Below are 23291 nucleotides of genomic sequence, written 5' to 3'. Positions count from 1 at the left end.
CTACTTGGCACATATTTCGGGATCTTAATTAATTGTGTAGTAGTTGCCCTTTTCTTATCTCAAATAGAAAGCCGAAACAGAAAGCAAAAACATGCAAGACCATGACTTTCTAGTGGGCCATTGTCTTGCTATGCTAAAAGCCGAAAGCCAGAATAGTTTCTTTTGCTGTGACTTTCCATTACGTCTTTGGTTATTTGCTGTGATGTTTAGTTGACCGATTCATCGTCTATGGATTCAGATTGATATTCAATATGATTCCTTGTAGCTCAATTGTTTATAATTGGATTCTTTGGCTGGTTTCCTTACTCATCGATATTTATATTTATGTTAAAGAAATTAGGGTTTCTTTAATTTAAGTGAACCCTAATAAAGTTAGATAAGATATTTAAGCCCTATTAAAGTTCATATGTTTGGCCCATTAAATATATAGTTTTATAAAGTGCTTATGGACTTCAAGAATAAATTGGGCTTGAATAATAAATTGGGTCAAATTATGGATATGGACCTTTGATCCAATAAGTTTTGATCCAATTGATTGGTTTGATCAAAGTTGACCAAAGTTGACTTTGATCAAATTTTTTATTTAATTTGGATAATTTTAAATTTGAATATTGGTATGATTATATATATTTTGGAATAAATTAATTGAAATAATATGCCACCAAAGTGACCTCTATTATGAAAATTAATTTATTTTAAAATATAACTAGTTGGGTACTAGTAATTTTATGAATATTGATCGGCCCAAAGGAAGGTCAATATTTAATGAAGTTACATGTACATTTGTGGTAATAAATACGTGATAATTATTTGAATTTTACATGTGATTTATAAATTGGCCCAAAGAAAAATTTATTTTCGACATGTTATTATTATCAGTATTTATTACTGCATCAAGATATCACTCAGAAGTTAATATTTTTGTCCAAAGACGAAATATTAATGAAATATCGGTATCTTGAGATGGGGTTACCTTTATTTGAATTTATTATTATTTTGGTTTATATGAGTATAGTTTTAATTATTTTATGTCTTCTGTTCAGTTGCAAATGATCTTACAAATATTACTTCCAACATCAATAATAGTCCTATGCTGAATGGCACAAACTTCAAGTCCTAGAAAGAAAATCTCTTGATAGTACTTAGAGCAATGGATCTCGACCTTGCGTTAAGGGTTGATTCTCCCCCCTCTCACAGATCAGAGTACCTCTGATGAAAAGAGAAATAATGAAAGGTGGGAGAGTTCAAATCGCTTGTGTCTGATGATCATTAAAAAGGTTGTTCCAGAAGCATTCAGGGAAACAATGTCAGAAACGACTATAACCGCTAAAGAGTTCCTTCAGGACATTGAAAAAACGTTTGTCAAGAACGAAAAGGTTGAAATTAGTACGCTCTTGACACGCCTAGTTTCAATGAAATATAGTGGTAAAGGCAATATCAGAGAGTACATCATGGAGATGTCTCATCTTGCTTCGAAATTAAATGCACTTAAGTTGAAACTCTCTGAAGAGTTACTAGTGCATTTGATTTTAATATCTCTTCCTACACAGTTTAGTCAGTTTAAGGTGAGTTATAACTGTCAAAAGGAGATTTAATCTCTAAATGAACTCATCTCACACTGTGTAGAGGAAGAGAAAAGGTTGAAGTAAGAGCAGACAGAAAGTGTCCATCTGGTGTCAACTACTAATAATAATAGCAAGGGACTTAAGAGAAAGAAAGAAAAAGGAGCTGCAGGTACAGCGCCACAAAAAAAACAACAAAAGAAATCATATGATCAAGGAAAGAATAGTTGTTTCTTCTGTGAAACTGAAGGGCATCAAAAGAAGCATTGCACCAACTATCACGCTTGGCGTGCTAAGAAATGTATGCTTCTTAATTTGGTTTGTTCTGAGATTAATTTAACTTCAGTACCTAGACACACATGGTGGTTAGATTCTGGTGCAACAACTCACATCAGTGTGTCTTTGCAGGGTTGCCTGAATTGTAGGAAAGTCTAATGATAATGAAAGATATAGTTCAAGTTGAGGCAATTGGAGTTTTTAGATTATTGTTAAAGATCGGATTTTATTTGGATCTCTATGAGACATTTGTTGTACCGTCTTTTAGACGAAATTTAATTTCTATTTCTGTTTTGGACAAATTTGGTTATTTTTGTTCATTTGAAAATGAAAATTTTGAATTGTTTCATAATTCAAAATTGGTCGGTTCTGGTTCTTTAATGCATTACGATAATCTATATTTAATTGATACGATTGTCTCATTTAATGAATCTCTGCATTTGAGTACTAGAGGAGTAAAGAGAAAATTAACCAATGAGAATTCAGCCGCATTATGGCACAAGAGATTGGGACATATCTCCAAGCGGAGAATGGAAAGACTTGTGTCAAATGAAATTCTCGACCCCTTAAATTTTATAGATTTTAATGATTGCATTAATTGTATAAAGGGGAAACAAACCAATCAAAGGAGATTTGAAACCAATAAGTCTTCAGACGTCTTAGAATTTATACATACGGATATTTGTGGGCCATTTTCTACATCTGCTTGGAATGGTCAGCAATATTTTATAACGTTCATAGACGATTTTTCAAGATATGGTTACATATATTTCATTTCTGAAAAGTCACAGTCATTGGACGTGTTCAAAAATTTTAACGCTGAAATTGAGAATCAACTCAACAAAAGAATCAAAAGCGTCAGATCTGACCGTGGTGGTGAGTACTATGGTAGATATGACGATTCAGGTGAACAACGTCCAGAACCATTTGCTAAATATCTAGAGGAATGCGGTATCGTCCCACAGTACACTATGCCGGATTCACCCACTATGAATGGTGTAACTGAAAGACGAAATAGAACGCTTAAAAACATGGTAAGGAGTATGATATGTCATTCTACCTTACCAGAATCACTCTGGGGTGAAACACTTAAGACTGCAACATATATCCTTAATAGAGTTTCAACTAAAGCAACTATCAAAATCTTTTATGAGTTTTGGACAGGAAAAAAGCCCAGTTTAAAGCATATGCATGTTTTGGGGTGTCCAGCTGAAATAAGACCTTACAGGCCAAATGAAAAGAAATTGGACTCAAGAACGATTAGTTGTTATTTTATTGAATACTCTGAAAGATCCAGAGGTTACAAGTTTTATGATCCCACAGCCAAATCAATTTTTGAGACAGGAAATACCCGGTTCTTTGAGAATGTCGAGTTTGGGGGAGAAAATACAGTAAGAGACATTGTCTTTAAAGAGTAATATATTAATATTCCCACAGGTGTCATTCATCTTGTTCTGGATCCTATTCTTGAACAAGATCATGACATAACAAATCAAGACAATGTTGAAGAACAAACTGTTATAGAAGAATAAACTTTTTCTCTCCAAGAACCGGTGCCTTTAAGAAGATCCACTAGAGAAAGGAGAAGTGCAGTGCCAGATGATTATATCATTTTTCTCCAAGAACATGAGGATGACATTGGATTGATGGAAGATGATCCAATCAACTTCCGTCAAGCCATGAAAAGTTCAAATTCTCAAAAGTGGATCGATGCCATGAATGAGGAGATTAAATCCATGACGAACAATGATATTTGGGATCTTGTCCCATTGCCAGAAGGTGCGAAATCCATTGGTTGTAAATGGATATTTAAAATCAAAAGGGATTCGAAAGGCAATGTGGAAAGATACAAAACTCGTCTTGTCGCTAAGGGATTTACACAAAAAGAAAGTATCGACTATAAAGAAACCTTCTCTCCAGTCTTTTCAAAGGACTTTTTTAGAATTATCATGACACTAGTGGCGCATTTCGATCTTGAGTTACATCAGATGGATGTAAAGACAGCGTTTCTCAATAGTAACATTGATGAGACGATTTATATGGTGCAACCAGAAAATTTTGTATCAGGAGATCCAAAAAATATGATTTGCAAACTTAAAAAATCCATTTATGGATTCAAACAAGCGTCTCGACAGTGATATTTTAAATTTCATCAAGTGATCATCTAATTTGATTTTGAGATGAATTTAGTAGATGATTGCATATAACATAAGTTCTGTGGGAGTAAGTATATTTTTCTGGTATTGTATGTTGATGATATTTTGTTTGCCAACAACGATATTGGTCTATTGCATGAAACCAAGAAATTTCTAACTAAGAATTTTGAGATGAAAGATTTTGGTGATGCATTTTTTGTGTTAGGCATACAGATACACCGTGATCGTTCTCGGATTATTTTAGAATTATCACAAAAGAGTTATATCGAAAAGGTTCTTAAAAGGTATGGCATGCAAAATTGTAAATCAGGTGACACTCCTGTGGATAAAGGAGACAAATTTAGTCTTAAACAGTGTCCTAAGAATGCTTTTGAGAAAAGAGAGATGCAAAAGATTCCTTATGCCTCAGCAGTAGGGAGTCTAATGTATGCTAAAGTATGTACGGGTCCGGATATTGCGTACATTATTGGGATGTTGGGTAGATATTTGAGTAATCTTGAATTAGATCATTGGAAAAAAACCAAACGAGTCTTATGGTATCTACAGAAAACAAAAGACTACATGCTCACGTATCGGAAGTCAGATGAGTTAGAGATCATTGGGTATACTGATTCCGATTATGCTGGATGCCAAGATACTATGAAGTCACGTCAGGCTATATCTACTTGTTGGCTGCCATATCCTAGAAAAGTGCTAAACAGTCCCTCATAGCATCTTCTACTATGGCTGCAGAGTTTATAGTTTGTTATGAGGCATCCAACCAAGGAATCTGGCTGTAAAATTTTGTCACAGGATTACGTGTAGTGGATAGTATTGAAAGACCTCTCAAATTATTTTGTGATAATAAGTCAGCAGTCTTATATTCCAATAATAACAGGAGCTCGACGAAATCTAAACATATAGATATCAAGTTCCTGACTGTTAAAGAAAGAGTGCAGAATGGACAGTTATCGATAGAACATATCGGGACAAACTCCATGGTTGCGGATCCGCTTACTGAGGGATTACCACCCAAAATATTTCATGAGTATACTGCTCATATGGGTGTCGTATTAAATGATGTACAGTTTTAATAGGAGTTTATTATTTTAAATGCTCTTATGATTTTTCTCAGTTATTAAGGATTTAAGAATATTTTATTCATGAATAAAGTTTGGATTTATTTACACTCTGACTTTGGTATGGTTTGATCACATGAAAATTTAAGGTGGACCAGTTGAAAATAGGCATGTTTTGATCACATTACATGAAATTTTCATGCTACACATTCATATCATGATTCATGTCATTCAATTATATCAATGTATGTGACCATTGATGGGTCGAGTTACGAAATTGTAACAAATGCCGCTTTGATCCTATGTTGGTATGATTGATGGACCGAATTGGTTACAGATACATTGTGATAATGACAATAAAGTTGAACTCATACGGTTAATTGCGAAATATAATTATAAGGTTACACATATAGTCCAAATGGGAGATTGTTGGATTCTTAATCCAACATTGGACTTATATGTGAATAATTATGTATTGCAAGCTGTCAATTAAGGTTAAATCCAATTAAAGTGATCAAATATAGTTTGGGTTTAATGTATCTAATAGGATGTGGGCCTTTAATGTGTAGAGATTTAAGGGTTCCTATTTCTATGATGGGCTGAAATAGGGCTCCAAAAGGTTACTAAATGTTACCTATAAATAGGGTTATGATCCCCAAGTCACAGGTATCGTTTTAGTTGTCGTATTTCCTAATACCACAAAATAGCTCTTCCCTGATATCCCATCGTCAGGAAAGATACCAGAGAGAAACTAAATGTCTCTCTCAAATGATTGGTGAATACCTGTTGACCTGGAAGGCCACCCCAAAATCTCTAGAGATTCAAGTGTCAAATTTATTAATATGGATTCAGGTACGCTTCCGCTATTTTATAGTTAATTTATTTTTTAATAATCGCCTTATAGATTTTGGATTTAAAGGTGATGGTTTTCACCAATGGTTAAATTTAGATAACCACCCTAACAGAAGCATGACGGAGAAAACAAAGAATAGAGTTTGAACATTCCCATCAAATATTGGGTGGATTTTTTCTACGTATGAAAGAAAGATGGCAAGGTATGATGCAGGAAAGCACAGATCGGATGGCGACTGTAATATGGTTAGACCTCAAGGCCCTCAACTCTTGATCTGTACTTTGATCAAACTTCAAACAAGGTAGCCCTTTAATGTTTTAAACAAGTCATTTTCTTTTCTTTTTTTTTCGTTATTTGAAGGAAAACATTTACAACAAAAAGGAAAAAAAAACAAAAAACAGTTATGTAAGTGAACTTTACATGCATTACAGTTTGTGAAATTCGTCAATTCTCTGTAGAATTGTGTTCAGTGGACTGAACATAAGCGTAATATTCCACAACATAAGCTTTGTAAGAACCATATTAGTTTTACCATTGACTTAGCCTTCAAAGAGTTGCTTCAGTAACACCTAATCAAATAAACTTCTACTTCTCGTGAAAATCAATGTTCAAAAGCACATCGGGTTATCAGATGAACTTCCACACAAGGGTAAAATATATCTTGACAGATAAAAGGTATTCCAACAGTTCAAAGAAACCTCAAGTCTCCAATCTGCATAGTCCAATTAAAGAACTAATTATTAATGGATCATTGCAAGAAGTCTGATTTTGACCTGAAATGATGATGGACGACCAAAACTATCAAGTACAAAAGCTGATTCATTCACTCTGCCTCTGACCCAAAACTGGAATATCTTCGTAACGCTTCTGTAATGCAATATTTATGAATTTCAGTTAGACATCCATGAAGACCACGACGAAGGTAAAGCAGACATATCTATTATTACATAAAGCAGGAAAGTAAAAGACTAGAAGCATCCATTTCTAGAAGCAGAGAAGAATATTGACTATAAAAGACACAATTTGCAGAACACGAGCCAAATAACACGCAGGTTTAATTTCAAATGCTCACTCAATTACGATACTTACCAATCCCACTCGAATAGGGTACCAAATACAGTTCTAGACACAATTTTCAAAGCTTACTTTAATCTGGCAAGTACCAATGATGACTCAATAGAAAGTAGAAACTTCGATGGCAGATTTTGAAAATAATGATTAGCATGATATCATAAGCATTTAGACCTTTTGTGGATCAGATATAACATCAAAATAAAGAGCTAAGACAAAGTTAAAACAAATCCTCAGACAGCGGAGTTCTTAAAAGTTTTAGGCTGAGAGAAGAAATGGTGATTTTTCTTTAGGACCCAAGTGGAAGGAGATTTTGGACATTTCAAGATCAGATATGTATGCCACTTGGTGTGCGGAATACTTCAAAAATGCGGAGAAGAAAGCAGCGAGGGGAGCTAAGGTTTGTGGAGGAAGAACAAACCTTACTCCCTTTCAAAGAAGGACGCAACTTACGGAAAAAAAAAAGGAAGCATGAGCAGAAAGGAACGAGGTAGGGGAGAGAAGGGAAGCATGCAGATCCAGAAGAGGGGGAAAATGTTAGGAGATCTATGGCACGAGGTTCAGAAATGATTGGTCAGTCCAGAATCTCCAGATAGTGCAACTACCTAATATACATTGCTTTTAAACAAAAATTATTTGACTTTGCTTGCACACAAAAGCTTCTCTAAATGACTCAATGAAACTAATTACTTGATACTCCTTGGTCCAGACAACATTTCAGCCATAGCATCACACATAAAAATCTTAGGCTACGTTTGATTCTATAGAATTAGAATTGAATTAGAATTGGAATTCTATGAATTGGAATTCCAAGTCATTCCAATTCTTTTCTTTGGGAAATGCATAGAATTGATATAGAATTTATTTGGAATTCCAAATTCTTTGTTTGCATGAGAGAAGAATTCATTAGGAATTAGAATTGTTTTCATGAAACATTTGCTTACATAAATTTTTTTCTTTTTTCTATATCATAATTTTTTTTCTTCCATTTAGTTAATTTTTACTGAAGATTTAAAAGAAAAAACCAATTTGTGCCTTTAATAATTTATTTTGAAACAATTTTTCACTCATGTGACAATAACTACAAAATCAAGAAGCAATATTTCATGAAAAAAGATAAAGAAAACAATCAGTTACAAATAAATCCTACATATGTAACAAAAACACTTGATCAAATGCTTCATCGTATAGTGACACCTAGCTTATTTACTTAGCAGTTAACATAGTCATTCACGTGGAAATAATGTTTTGAATGCTGAAATGGTGAATATATCTGTTTGCAAGTGACAAGATTGGAAACTTGGTGAATAGTTGTTCTTAATGAGTTTAAAATGCAAACAGAAAGGAACATAGAGAATGGCTAAATATTCATTTTCTAGTCTTATATAAAATCTTTAAACTCTGTAATCTTCTAATGGCACTATTAACCATGGACTCAACTACTGCATTTTCCCACCCATTTCAACAGTTTAGAGAGTTAAAACTCAATAAAAAAAAAAATCTGCCATCCATGCTTTAGCATGTGTGCAGACTTGTGGAAGATAAAAACCAACAGACTACAGGAAGAGCACTTATACACAAAAAAGAGAGCAAAAGCTCCTTAACTTTGAGAAAGAATGCAAAGGTTCATGTAGCTCAAGGACAAGTCAAGTCATCAACATAGGCAACTATGTTAATTTCAATACCTAGAATGCTAGTTCGCCAGACAAAAAGATCCAATGTCTCATTCTTATCATCTCAAAAATCAGATAGAAAATAGGTGAAACACTCCCTAGAATCTTTCTATAATCTTGTTTTGATCCATTACATAAAAAACAAAGAATTCATCGGAATTTAAAAAGTCATGGATACACGATGGAGTAGTAACAACTTCTACTTTCTCTACTTGGGCTTCCAGCAATCAGCTCAACTTCTTCTACGAAAGCAACTTCAACTAGAGGTTACCAAAAAAAAGTCAATTACCAATGTGCATCAATAGCCAATCCTTTTTTAAGTCATCTCGGAGACCAGAAAAGTGTCATACTTTGTCCTATCATTCATAAGTAAATCAATACCCTTCAACAATTGAAATCTATCCAATTCAATTTTAGATAACTCATCTTCCACCATTTTAGTTGTAACTTTTGAGCATTCTGAATTTAAGTACTTATCCAGTGAATCTGCCATTTGTCCCAACACCTTGTAAAGTAATTGAGAGCTTGTTAGTTTTCTCTTTGTGCACCGATCATTTGTTGAAGATGAAGCTTTTGATTTTGACCGTTGTCGAGCTAGCAATGCATTCATAACTTCATCTTCTAAAGATCGTGAATCAATCTCAAATGATTCCTCTACATTAGCAGACTCTTCAACTACAGTTTTAGCATTAGCCTCAAAAACAGTTTGTGCACCCTCTCCATTTGCACGATCTTGTGAAAACAGTGTACAGATGTCCTCCCAATTTTCAACCACAATTTTTTTTCTATAAGAAAGAATTCTTGGATTCTCACTTACTCGAGCATTCCATACATCCTCATCATGAACATCAATTCTACCTCTAGAGTAGTCCCATATTATCGTAGATCCAGAGTTACATGACTGGAGCAGTGGGTATAGGATGTCATAATGTTTCTTCCATGTCTTGAAACGAGATATAATATTAGCCTTTGTCACAAATATATTGAGTTTATCAAATAAAGCATTCGTTACTGCAGTGTAGGCCGCTGTCTTCCATGCACATTTACCATCCAATTTGTTTCCTTGGTTCATTTGATCAATAAAACAAGTGCCCATTACACGATCCATTTCAGGAGTCCAAGTGAAATACCCTTTACTTTTCTTTTTTAACTGAGATGTTGCTTCAGATGCCATATCTGAGACAGTCACTGACCGTCACTCAAATTAATAGTGATGCAAGTGTTCTTCTTTTAGACCCTCTCATTCTCCCCCAGACCCTCTCTACCTGAACTGTCAGACTTAAGATTTGAACAATGAATCTGGAAATCTCTTTTTTGACCACTGGACCAACTCAAGTGATTTAATAGTGATACAAGTATTCATTTAATGATTCCTAAAATCTGTCCCTCCCACTAAAGTATCATTTCTCAAATTTGTATCACTCACTAAAGCTTTTCTTCTTTAATTTTCTCAACTTTATTTCAAGTCTGTTATCAGTAATGTTTTAAAATTCATTGATAAAAATATATTGAATTATGCCAAACAAGGTTTCTGCTACTTCTACATAAATAATTTTCTCAAACTTATGTGTTTAACAAAGATTAATAGTTTTGATAATTTCTAACAAACAAAATAAGCACTTTTAACTTTACCTGACCATTATGTGGAGCGCAAATTCCAAAGCCCCAAAAAAAATAAGTAAGCCCACTAAATTTACTTCGGACAAGACACAATAGGTCTTCGAGCAAGGCACCAGAAATGGTTCTTTCTGGGGGTTCGGTACCATTAAGAAGAAGAAGAAGAAGAATGGACTTATTTATAAGGGTAGGAAGGCTTTTACGAGAAGATCATATCCGTCTTTTATCTTATTAGTTTCAGTCTATAAATTTCTCGTGTTACTGCTCTAATGTCCAATCTTTTGCGTTACTGTAGAAATCCCCCAATTGAATTAAAATTAGCCATGAAAATATATTGAACAATTTCAGAATGCACGACTATCTCACACATACACTACTAGAAAAAGCTGTTTTTGTGACTTGTTAATGATAGTCATATAAAGGTTCAGAGAGTCACAAACTTTTTGTGACTACATTGTGACATGAATATGAAAGTCACGGATTTAATAGTCACAAATTTTTTATAACTTGAATATGAAAGTCACATTATCAATTGTGACTTGCAAAAATACTTTTTATGACTTGCATTTTGAATGTAATAAAAAGTAAAAAAAACTAGAATTTATTAGTGACATGCAAATAATAGTCATAAAAGATATTTTGTGTCATGTTTATTTGGGCACAAGTTCTATTGGGACCCACTAATTAACCATTAAAAGTGAGTTCCAAAAACCTTGTGACTAGCAGAATTGCAAGTCACAAAAACATCTTCTTTTGTTTTTTTTCCTCCTTTTCAACCAGTTTTCATTTTTTTTTTGAAAGCCCAAAACTAGAAAGAAGTCCAACCATAAACCTCACGTGATGGACAAATAAGAAAAAGACAAAATTTATTAATAGCAAAATAAATGGCTGAGTATTAATGTCTAAAACCATCCATTAATGCCAACCCAACATGGCACTATATAAATGTCTGGTCTATCAACAAAACAAACTATACATATCATAACAAAGCAAACACAAGATTCTCCAAAAGACACAGGCAACATACGCTGCATTAGTTGTCATTAACAGAGCTAGTCTAACAATCACTCAAAAGTCAGCAACTTTCATTTGCTTCATGTGTTCTTGAAGCTGATAAACTTGAGGCACCTTGCACTCACTAGAATTTGCAAACAATCATAGTCTATGGTTCTTGGACAAGCAAGAGATCGAAAAAATATCCAACTTTACTGCCAGAGATTTGGCTAATGTCTCAATTAAGGCATCTCAAATTGAGTGCAGCTAGTTATTTGCCTAATCCTGAGAAAGCAGAAGATAACATGCAGCAATCAGAACTTGCAGCAATCAGAACATCAAGTTGCCATATTGGAATGATCAACTACTCATTCTTTCACCCCAACACTCTATGCAAGTTTCAACAACAAAGTCGTGAAGAAAGGAAGAGAAAAGCCAAAAATACTTACCAAATCTATCACAAGTCAAAAGTACTTACCAAATCTATCACAAGTTTACTGCTCCTTATTAGTAGACTCAGCTGGACCCTTCAAGATATTAGTTTATATTAGACACATGGATGAAATGAAATACAAACATGACAACTTTCTGAAATTTTGTTACCCGTCAACTAAGGAAAGCACCAAAAATCCAATCTGGAAGCATGGGTAAGGGAAAATGATTGTAATTGGCTATGCATAAGTCCAACTTGAGGTGTAAGCATCTTCGACTGAAACTGAGACCTAATCACATGATGCTGAATAGGTCGAGACATATAAGCATTAGAGAGAGATGCACTTCTCTGATTATGTACCACATTAGCCATAGTGATGCCTTTTGCTCTTTTTTTACCACCCATGATAGCTTTATGAAAAGAACAAAGTCAAGAACTGCAGCAGTACCACATCCAAATCCTGGACAAATTAAAAAGGTCTCATGATAGATTGCAAATTTGACATAGACCAGAATATATATATTCGCTACTACTATACTTATATAGTCTAGTAGCGTACATATCCACTGTTGCTATACTTATATCCCAAGGTTTCCTACCAACTGCATTCAGAAAAGATCCCAATACTATGCAATTAATTCCTGCATGTCATAAATCCATTGAATCATTTAATCAGCAAGGTGTAGTATCCAAGAACAACTTTGAGCACATTTCATTCATATCCTTCAGGCTTAACACAATGTATAAAATAGACTACTAATTATCAGCAAAGTTGAGGTACTTATAAGCATATTCAGCAACATAGAAAAGGTATACATAATCAAGACCAGAGAACGGATGCATGTGAGAATAAAAGAGCCTTGATCTAAGATGATAAAATTCAAAGCAGGATAATTGACAAACCTCTATATGTTCCTGTTATATTCCATGCAGAAAAAGGGCCCAACTCGCTCTCATCTTTGAGTTTTATGTAGAGATGCATACGTTTCCCCATGATATACTCAAATCTTATAAGTCTTGTGAAATCCCCAAAGACGGCAACGGAACTTCACATCACTTATGTCTTTGAAGTATTTATTTTTACACTTAATTAATGGTCAACATATAGTTGAGTTATAATCTGTCAAGTTTTTTGTAGCAAATTTCAAAAATTTCTCAAATCCAGCGACATACTCTTTTGAGCGAATATCTCCTATGTCGATCCAACTTTTATCCATATAAACTACCAAAACTATTATAAACAAATTAATTGAAAGAGAATGAATTTAGCATTCTTGATGGAAAGACAGAAAACCAACGAAGTTATGAAGCAAGCTCATAAAATAAAGTAAAACTCCTAGTATTAATAAGACATTGACAAATATCAGCTACGGATATGTTAGATGTTGATAAATAATCTCTGCATCTCATAATACATGCTTACAAGGCATAGATATAGTATAAGTTATGCTTTCGAAATAAGGCAACATTACATTTTGCCTTTCACATCACTACTCCTAAACATGTCAAGGACTGATCCATGGGGCAGGCCATCATGTTGTTCGTTTAAAGTTTAATAATGTACTGGCAAGCATCTTTTGACGACTTGAAAGAAATATTCTGTACAAGAAATAGCTTGCAGGCAGAACAAGGTATTCCACAGAAGTATTCTTTTTTGACAATTTGCTACTGCTTCCTTTATGTCATAAAGTCAAACAATTGTTTATCAGGCAACTTCAACATTACTATCATGGATTAAAACAGTAGTATAGTAAAGAATGGGCCAGGCTAAACTAAAGAATGAGGATTTTGCCAGTGTACAAGCAGGAATATGCTAAGCCCGAGATATGCTAAATTTGCAATATATACAATAGTTATTTTTCAGAGCTCCATTTATTTGATGAATAGTCAAAGTCTGATCCTCAAGGCTTTGCTGAAATTAAGCCTGACCAAAGTGACAGAGTTTAAGGTAACCTGAAAATATAGCTACTTAATTTTATGAAAAAGAAAAAAATTACCTGAAACGCTCACTAAAACTTCACTTCCAAATCTAGAGCACACAAAGAGTGGTGTAAGCATTTTATAATATGAAATGCAGTGTGGTTCAAGCAGAGCTCATGTGGCAAAAAAATTATAGTAAGTGCTAAAGATTGAATTGGAATTTCAACAATTTCAATGACAGAGTAGACAAGCTATACACTAGGCATAATTCAAAACCCTGGAAGAAATCTCTTTACGAAGCTCTTGCATAGGGAAAATTGCATCTGAGATCACCTTGAAAAGTAGAGATCTGGTTATGTACTTAATTCACAAAAACTATGATTCTAAATCTTTGATACTTACTAATGGAAGCTAGAATATGAATGTAAACATCAACAATATGGAAGCATAGGATGCCATTACAAAGAAAGTGCAGAAAAAATCTTACGATCATAGGCCTCTTAAACAAACCAGCATTAAATCTTCAGCGCAAATCCTCACAATGCTCTGGCAACCAACATCGCATATATGAAATACAAAGAAAGTTAAGAATATCTTTGATAGTTTTGGAGTCAATTCTATCAAATGAAGGTTATTACTACTGGTAATAACAAATTCCTATTTTACAAATTTACAATGTGATCAAAAGTAAATAAAAACAATCGAAAATTCTGGGAAAAAACTAGCAAAACAAACAAAAAAAAGATTAATAAAAATTGAGCTTAAAAACCTGAAAAATCTCGCTCCGTGTCCAAATTTAGGAAAATTTTCAGCTCAACTCCCAAGCGTCCACTGCAATGGTTTCAACTCAACTTAAAGTGAAATCGGTCAAAGGAAAGTTGAAAAACTCTCAGAGCTTGATACAGAGGAAAATTGGAAAAGGTTTAAGAGGAAAAAAGAGAAAAAATGAAAGACGGAATGGCCGTCTTTCTCTATTGTGCTGGATACTAATGGCCATGATTTATTTCTGAATGGAGGGAGAGAGAGATGTGGAGTTGATACGGCAATTGAAAGAGGGAATGGCAAAATGCAAACGAGAAATTGAAAGAGGGGAAAAGAAAGTATTCCCGTAATAGTAAATACTATTACTTATAATAATACCATACGGTCCATACTATGGGAGTAGACATTATTTCTCAGCAAATACAATTCATGATTGAGACGGTGGTTTGATGAAAATTAAATATAGTTAAGAAGTACCAGTCCTACCCGCTGGTGCGAAGCCGCCTGGCATAAAATATATTGCTACCACTAGTGCTCAACATGTTTTCTATTTTATTTGGTAAGGGGAAAATCTGGTAAGTGAAACTTTAATGCTTTATTTTTTTTCGTTGGATTTTTTTTTTACTTAACAAAGAAATAAGATAAAGTTGGGTTTTTTATGACCTGAATGAGTGTTAGTCACAAAAACTTGCTAAACTACGTAGTTTTGTTCCTCCTTATGTGACATGCTTAATGGTGTCATAAAAGATTTTGTATTTATGACCCTCATAATATTACAAGTCACAAAAGGCCATCTTTACTTGTAGTGATTCGGTCTCGTGCTCTGAAACTTCTAGTTTTCTATTAATGGTTTCTGTTGATGATCTCGTATAATTCAACATGAATAGCTATCATGTTTTCATCATTGGCATAAGAATTAATCAATGTTTGAAGTGGATAAGATAATGTAAGGCAAAATAATTCTTGCTACAGTTTATGAGACATGAATAAACTATAATTTAGAAATCAATCAAATTGTAAAAGCATCCTATTATATCAGAAAATTAATTGCACAATCAAATAGTGGAGTAGGTACTAAAAGGTGTTTAGTTTGTAATTAGCAAGTCCAACATCAATTTACATAAACTCAAACTAAAAGTCTAAAACTCAATTTGATACTTTCCTGCTACATCTTCTTTAAGAATGGTACGACAATTGCATTTTTTCAATAAATTTTCTTTGACTTTTCCCGCAACTTCGCTCAAATTGTCTTCTGTAAGATCCATTGTCCTGACTTTGCCTCCTTTCTCTCGTACTTTTGCTTCTTTCAAATTACCGAACAAATTCACAATTGAATCGGCAGCCTTGTTGGTGAAACCCTTCACATACTCCACACGGACTTTAATTCCTCGCCTCTCTAACTCGAATTTCAAAGCTGTGAATTTGCTATTTGCAACCAACAAGAAAAGAAGGTGATGAGAGCAAGTCTAACACATTCATTTAAAGACTTTAAAGGCTATACAATAGAGTTAATTAGTAGAAAGAATACTAACATATATTTTAAAATTACTAACATAATCAGTTTAACACGCTCCTCAGTAGTAGCAAGTGTAGTTCCATTCGCAAAGTGCACTGCCTCATAATTGTCACACTGAACCAACAACTTCTCGTATTGCTTATAATATTCTTGTGCAACAAAATATTGTAAAACTCCAATAATAACTGTGAACTCTACATCAAAAATATTTTTCGTGTGTCCAACAACATCAGCCCATCTCTCGCCTTCCATGAAAGAGAGATAATTTCTATATAATCCTCCACAATACCCTTTACCCACAGGACCACCAGAATTGAATATATCATCTAAAGAACATGTCAACTCCCTAGAAAGTAAAAATATTTTCACTTTCATCAACCCCAAAATAACAAAATAAGTATAAAAAACAGCAATCCACTATATCCTTACCCACAGGATTACCAAGATTGAATATACCATCTACAAAACATGTGAACTCCCTAAAAAGTAAAAACATTTTCACTTTCATTAGTCCTAAAACATCAAGATGATTATAAGAAATAGCAGAATAAGAAACTTACTTCTCATTTTGTGATCCTTCCCAATTTGCAATACTTGGGAGTCTCGTCAATTTCTTCACAGGTACATCTACATCGTGCACCACTTGAATGTTGCATTTTTTTTTATCAAATTGCACAAGACTCGTCTTTTTTCACAAGATATGAAAGCGAGCCACCGACACCAACTGTCTAATGAGATGATTATGGGTCAGGAGCTTTCTGTGATATGTATTGTTGGATGCAGCGAAACAAGCTCCATTGCGTATTTGATCTCCAACCCCAAAGTCGTTTGCTTAAACTAAAACGACACTTGAACATATATTAATGATATAGTCATATATTGTTAGTGTTTTTAACCATAACTCATAAATTATATAAATTATCAATGTCCGAAAATTTTCTAGAATGTTGCCATCTTTCATCTCTTTCTCACCATGTATAGGTTGTGAAGGATTTGAGTTACTTTTAAGATCAGCATACTTTACAAACAAATTCAAGCCTATACCAAGAAAAAATGAATACATAATAAATACTCATCGTTTCCTCTCTAACTCTATTCTCTAATTCTGCTTTCATTTTTTCTATCCTTTTTATTTCTTTCTTTGTTAGACCATAACATTATCAACAGCCAAAACGTTTTCTCAAGTTATAAAAGCAATGACTAATCTTGGGTTGGTATGATGTTGCGCAATAAACGCCAAGCGATTGCCAAGGCCATGGACACTATAGGACAAACACAGCATCAACAAAAACACAAAGAACATTTCATTTGGAACAAAAGTTGAAGATTAGAGTCAAGCACCCAGGGCTTAAAGAAAGGTATACTTTCCGTTTTAGAAAACGTTTGGCGGTTGATAATGTTATGGTCTAACAAAGAAAGAAACAAAAAGGATGAAAAAAGTGTGAGCAGAATTAGAAAATAGAGTTAGAGAGGAAATGATGGGTATTGGTTATGTATTCATTTTTTCTTGATATAGGCTTGAATTTGTTTGTAAGTATGCTGATCTTAAAAGTAACTCAAGTTCTTTACAGCCTATACATGGTGAGAAAGAGATGAAAGATGGTAGCGCTCTAGAAAATTTTCGAACATTGATAATTTATATAATTTATGAGTTATAGTTAAAAAGACTAATAATAAATGACTATATCATTAATATATGTTCAAGTGTCGTTTTAGTCTAAGCAAATGATTTTGGAGTTAGAGGTCAAATACGCAATGGAGCTTGCTTCGCTGCATCCAATAATGAATATCACAGAAAGCTCTCGACCCATAGTTATCTTATTAAACAGTTGGTGTCGGTGGCTCGCTTCTATGCCTTGTAAAAAAAGACGAGACTTGTGCAATTTGATAAAGAAATGCAACATTCAAGTGGTGCACGATGTAGATGCACCGGTTAAGAAGTTGACGAGCCCCCCAAGTATTGCAAAATGGGAAGGATCACAAAATGAGAAATAAGTTTCTTATTCTGCTATTTCTTGTAATCATCTTGATGTTTTGGGACTAATGAAAGTGAAAATATTTTTACTTTTTAGAGAGTTCACATGGTTTGTAGATCATATATTCAATCTTGGTAATCCTGTGGGTAAAGGATATAGTGGATTGCTATTTCTTATACTTATTTTGATGTTTTGGAGCTGATAAAAGTGAAAATATTCTTACTTTTTAGAAAATTGACATGTTCTGTAAATGGTATATTCAATCCTGATGATCCTGTGGGTAAAGGGTGTTGTGGAGAATTATACAGAAATCATCTCTTTTATGGAATGCGAGAGATGGGCTGATGTTGTTAAGAACGCGAAAAATATTTTTGATGTAGAGTTCACATCTATTATTGGAGTTTTATAATATTCTGTTTCGCAAGGGCATTATAAGCAATACAAGAAATTGTTGGTGCAGTGTGACAATTATGAGGTAGTGCACTTTGTGAATGAAATTAGACTTGCTACTATTGAGAACCGTGTTAAACTGGTTATGTTAGTAATTTTAAAATATATGTTAGTGTTCTTTCTGCTAATTAACTCTATTGTATAGCCTTTAAAGTCTTTAAATGAATATGTTAGACTTACTCTCATCGTCTTCTTTTCTTGTTGGTTGCAAATAGCAAATTCACAACTTTGAAATTCGAGTTGGAGAGGCGAGGAATTAAAGTCTGTGTGGAGTATGTGAAGTTCTTCACCAACAAGGCTGCCGATTCAATTGTGAATTTGTTCAACAATTTGAAAGAAGCAAAAGTACGAGAGAAAGGAGATAAAATCAGGACCATGGATCTTACAAAAGACAATTTGAGCGAATTGCTGGAAAAGTAAAAAAAAAATTATTGAAAAATGTAATTTTCGCACTATTCTTAAAGAAGATGCAGCAGGAAAGTATCGAATTGAGTTTTAAATTTTTTTATTTAAGTTTATGTAAATTGATATTAGACTTGCTAATTGCAAACTAAACATCTTTTAGTACCTACTCCACTTTTTGATTGGACAATTAATTTTCTGATATAATAGGATGCTTTTACAATTTGGTTGATTTCTAAATTATAGTTTATTCATGTCTCATAAACTGTAGCAAGAATTATTTTGTCTTACATTATCTTATCCACTTCAAATATTGATTAATTCTTATGCCAACAATAAAAATATGGTATCTGTTCATGTTAAATTATACGAGTCCATCAACAAAAACCATTAATGAAAAACTAGAAGTCTTAGAGCACGAGACTATATGTATGAGATAGTCGCGCACTCTGAAATTGTTCAACACATTTTCATGACTAGTTTTAATTCAATTAGGAGATTTCTACAGTAAACCAAAAGATTGGATATTACAGCAGTAACACGAGAAATTTATAGATTGAAACTAATAAGATAAAAGACGGATATGATTTTCTCGTAAAAGCCTTCCTACTCTCATAAATAAGTCCATTCTTCTTCTTCTTCTTAATGGTACCTGAACCCCCAGAAAGAACCGTTTCTGGTGCCTTGCCCGAAGACCTATTGTGTCTTGTCCAAAGTAAATCTAGTGGGCTTACTTATTTTTTTGGGATTTTGGGATTTGCGCTCCACTTAATGGTCAGGTAAAGTTAAAAGTGTTTATTTTGTTTGTTAGAAATCATCAAAACTATTAATCTTTATTAAACGCATAAGTTTGAGAAAATGATTTATGTAGAAGTAGCAGAAACCTTGTTTGGCATAATTCAATATATTTTTATCAATGAATTTTAAAACATTATTGATAACAGACTTGAAATAAAGTTGAGAAAATTAAAGAAGAAAAGCTTTAGTGAGTGATACAAATTTAAGAAATGATACTTTAGTGGAAGGGACAAATTTTAGGAATCATCAAATGAATACTTGTATCACTATTAAACCACTTTGGGTTGGTCTAGTGGTCAAAAAAGAGCTCTCCAGGTTTATTGTTCAAATCCTAAGTCTGACAGTTCAGGTAGAGAGGGTGTGGGGGAGAATGAGAGGGTCTAAAAGAAGAATACTTGCATTACTATTAATTTGAGTGACGGTCAGTGATTTTTAGTCACTCAAAACTAACTAATTATGTTATTCATTTTTTTTATCTAAATCTAAAACTATAGTTGTCACTACTTTTGTGCTTCTGCTTTTAATTTATTTAATGTCTAAAATATGTAATACAAATTTATGATTAATATTAGATCAAGCTGAAGAAAACAAGACTATTCATACACCTTTGTTTACTTGACATTTCTCTCAAAATGAGTATTAAGGTCGTTTTCATTCTAGAATTTCTCTCAACCAACCTTTTTTCTCATCTCATTCCTTTCTATAGCCTTAAAGTCTAAAGAGAATATTAGTGCCAACCAAAAATAGAGAAGCACAATAAAATAAAGGGGACAAACAAGAATATAACATTATTCCAAATAATTGGCCTTCCAATAGAGCCAGCGTTATTAATATAATGGCTATGATTCTTTCAATTTACGATAAAGTAGGCAAAATGTTTCATGCAGAATCTTTTTTAGTGAATAAAGTTCATATTTAATATGAAACTAGTGAAAGGATCCCAATGAAAGAATTATTAATCTTATCTCCCAAATTAAAGTTCACATTTAAGCATTTTCTTGCAGAAGTAATAGAGTTGTTAATATAGTGACTAAAGTTCATAGTTAAATGATCTACTAAAAATAGTTCGTAGTTCATCTGAACCAAGTGATTCAATACTCTAGCTAACAAAATTTTCCAATGGTTAAATACTCCAAATGAATAGTGGCTCCATGAGAATGGGCAAAGTTTTCAATTTAGTTGAAATATTTGAAAATTTTGTTTGTATACCAATAATAATATTTCCTATTCATCACAAAATTATTTGAATATCGACCAAACTTTTGAATAAATAACTCTTATCTCTTACTGCTTATTCTGTACTACAAATATGTACTTCATTTTTCACAGAGTTTATAGTTACATTTGTTTTATGATCATTTCCCTTCTAAAGGATTAACTAAGAAAATAACATTTAGACCTTCCATTGGATTTGTACCTTCTAAAGAATTAACTAAGAAAAGAAAAAAAATTAGACCTCATATTGGATTTGTAATTTCATCTTATCTATCTTAGGATAGTTCTTTTTCGTCTTATATATTGGGCTAATACATTTTAAGGTTCAATACAGGCACAGATCCTACTATGGTCTCTCCACAGTCTCCATATCCACAATGTAAACAATATCTCTTTTAGGCATACACTTGTGCCTAATCCTATCAATTACAGTCTCTATAATCTTATACCATTACGCTATCCTATGATGACATGTGACTTTGGTTAACTATCCACAAAAATAGTATAGTCTATAAGAAAAACATCATAATGTCATGTTCTTAAGAATGTATTTAATAGCTATTGCATTATAGAACTAAAAATGAATGGCAAATATGCACCAGAAAAATTCATACATATGTTAAATGAAGAACTTATGCTGGTTTCTAGCTTTAATGTTAGCAAGGAGTGAATTTTTCAGGGAATGACACATCTTTCATATACATCAATATTCTCATCTTCTATCTGCTGTCCTACCAAATCAGGTTGCCATAGATGCCATTTCAACTATTAGGTTAGTGCTGCAACATATAAATGTTTTCTAGTTTATGTTTCAATATTATATCATTATAGGTTCCAGTATTTTGAGAATACACAATGAATGAATTGACATTAAGCACCATTGCTGACAACAACTCTTTTCCATTAGCTACTTGGAATTGGAATGGTTTGATTTCAGATGTTGTAAATGCCAACAGATATAGGGGAAAGACATAGTGTTGCTGATCAAAGATTGTACCACATCAAGCAAGAGTGATGTGGAAGGCATCGTTGGGAACCCAAAGGGGAACTAAACATTAGTCAAACATGAAAGAAAGTAAACAACACAATGTTGTCTGACTGCTACTTTAGTTCCTAACAAGGAGTACTAAATAGCAAGCCAATAAAAATGTACGGAACTTAACTATTCACCTTAAACCTCAGAAGTGTGTGGTAATAAGTCCAAAGCTGATGTACATACATAGTCAAAAAGATATAAGTATTAGTAAAAGAAAAATACATCTCAAAAAACTATTTTAAGGAAGACATACGAGATTAGCCTTTTCATCTTTATCACCAATATCATTTTAAACTGATATTATATTCCGACAAGCTAAAACTTGGACTCGATTTAACTAATTGAATTCAAACTCACTCCAGTCACAACTCACAACACAACAAATTAGTGAGAAGAGGCAAAAACAAAAGTAGACATTCAATCATTAAGAAATGCACAACTTGATTAGAAAGGTTAAAATATCAATTATCAAGATAACTAACAGCAATCTGCAGCAGAGATAAGCAAAAAATAAGCCCATGGTCAAAAACTTTAGAAAGTTTTCACCTCAAGTGAATTTCCTCCTTTACAGATTCTTTGGCATCATCTGCAGTAGTAACTACGAATAACACTTACAGAATAGCAATTCAAACAATGTGGTATTTTAACCATAATAATCATTACATTTGGAAGGTTTTTGCTAGGGGAAACATAAAACATTACCCTTGAAAAAGGAAACAAATGATCAACTTGTGTTTTTTTATCCTTATTAACAGCATTAAATCTAGAAGCCAAAAATACTAGAGGAAAATATCAGAAAATACAAAAAAAAAAAATTCTGATGTTTGATTGGCAAAAATTTAGACGCAAATTCACCTTCAAGACATGGACTTCTTTACTATATAGTATAATAGAAACCAAAATTGTATGATAACAAGGTTGTATGTGGGGCTTACGCTTTAAAAATGTCAATGCTCCAATTAAAAGAACATTGAACAGCAGAGAAAATGCTAAAAGAGCTCATACACCAATCCAGTACCAGGTTTCCATAAAAAATAGACCTCTATCCTTAAGAAGGGTCTTTCCAACTGTAGGTTCTGAGCTATTGCTGGGCTGTAAAACCAAAGTCAAGAACCATTACTAGAATTAATATCTGGCACTCAAGAGATAGGCAGTGCTTTGTAAGAAAACGTCAAATTTCAGTGCAAATTCTTAGGAGAAATTACCTTCCAGGCTGAAGAACCCAATTCAAGAAAATTAGGCAGGGGTAAGGAGAGAGCACTCAGATCAGTCTTGCGATTGGCGAGGTGATGGGTGGATGCGTGGCAGGAGTGGCGAAGGGTAGAGGGATGGCTGAAACGAAGAGCGATAGGGGAGACGGTGGTGGAAGAGGCAAAATGTTAGGGGAAAGGTAGGAGCGATGGTGGAGAGCATTTAGTTGTGGAATTGGCATTAGAATTCTTTTGGTCCAGTAAAGAATTCAACTCATGGAATTGGACTCCCATAGAATTCAGATTCAATTCTAATTTTTCAAGTGAAGCAGTA

The 23291-nt window shown here is 33.4% G+C and overlaps 1 long non-coding RNA gene across 9 annotated transcripts; it reads right to left on the bottom strand.

Annotated features, from left to right (window-relative positions):
* Window positions 1–11115: 11115 nt before the first annotated feature.
* LOC140010406 (uncharacterized) lies at window positions 11116–23280 on the bottom strand. 9 transcript variants are annotated; one of them, XR_011817719.1, is made up of 7 exons: window positions 22973–23280; window positions 22703–22859; window positions 21902–21937; window positions 14382–14443; window positions 11863–14158; window positions 11738–11786; window positions 11116–11544 (listed from the first exon to the last, which is right to left on the bottom strand). It is a non-coding gene; the product is annotated as an uncharacterized lncRNA (long non-coding RNA). The 9 variants fall into 9 exon arrangements; XR_011817716.1 differs by having other exon boundaries at window positions 11709–14158; XR_011817707.1 differs by having other exon boundaries at window positions 11116–11786.
* Between the last annotated feature and the right edge of the window lie 11 nt (window positions 23281–23291).

The sequence above is a fragment of the Coffea arabica genome, chromosome 1e, assembly GCF_036785885.1.
Source record: "Coffea arabica cultivar ET-39 chromosome 1e, Coffea Arabica ET-39 HiFi, whole genome shotgun sequence".
In the NCBI taxonomy this organism is placed as follows: Eukaryota; Viridiplantae; Streptophyta; class Magnoliopsida; order Gentianales; family Rubiaceae; genus Coffea; species Coffea arabica.
This window is presented reverse-complemented; position numbering and strand designations above follow the sequence as displayed.